This window comes from Octopus bimaculoides, chromosome 11, assembly GCF_001194135.2.
Source record: "Octopus bimaculoides isolate UCB-OBI-ISO-001 chromosome 11, ASM119413v2, whole genome shotgun sequence".
Lineage (NCBI taxonomy): Eukaryota > Metazoa > Mollusca > Cephalopoda > Octopoda > Octopodidae > Octopus > Octopus bimaculoides.
In genome coordinates this window covers 35120122-35120482 of record NC_068991.1, presented here as the reverse complement: position 1 = coordinate 35120482, position 361 = coordinate 35120122, and the positions used below count along the sequence as shown (strand labels likewise).

The following is a 361-nucleotide window of genomic DNA, read 5'->3' as shown; positions in this document are numbered from 1 at the left end:
TACTGTTCTTCGCCTCTACCTGTCACTACTATCTCTATCTCTTGTTACTCCTCCTTCCCCTCTCACCGTTACTACTACTATCTCTCTCCCTCTCTACCTCTCATTGCTCATTTTTCTTCTACTTCCTCCCCTTCTTCTCTCTGTGCTACTCTTTCTCTTTACACAGTCTTGGTCATGTGTGTCCGGCTGCTATTTCGTTTCGTTCTTGGACTCCCGAAGCTCGCACGTACTTCTTTGCCCCTCCTGTTCGTGCTTCACAGCGTTCAATACGTACACACTTCACGTCTGGCTGTACAGTCTTTTTGCTTGTGTGTTTATTCAACGTTTCATTTTCCTGTCTTGTTTTTCGTCCGCCACTACC

The 361-nt window shown here is 46.3% G+C and overlaps 1 protein-coding gene across 1 annotated transcript in view; it reads right to left on the bottom strand.

The window, feature by feature from the left end:
* LOC106876982 (HEAT repeat-containing protein 5B) overlaps positions 1 to 361 on the bottom strand; it is a 153988-nt gene that overhangs the window by 78852 nt on the left and 74775 nt on the right. The gene's annotated exons all lie outside the window — the stretch shown is intronic.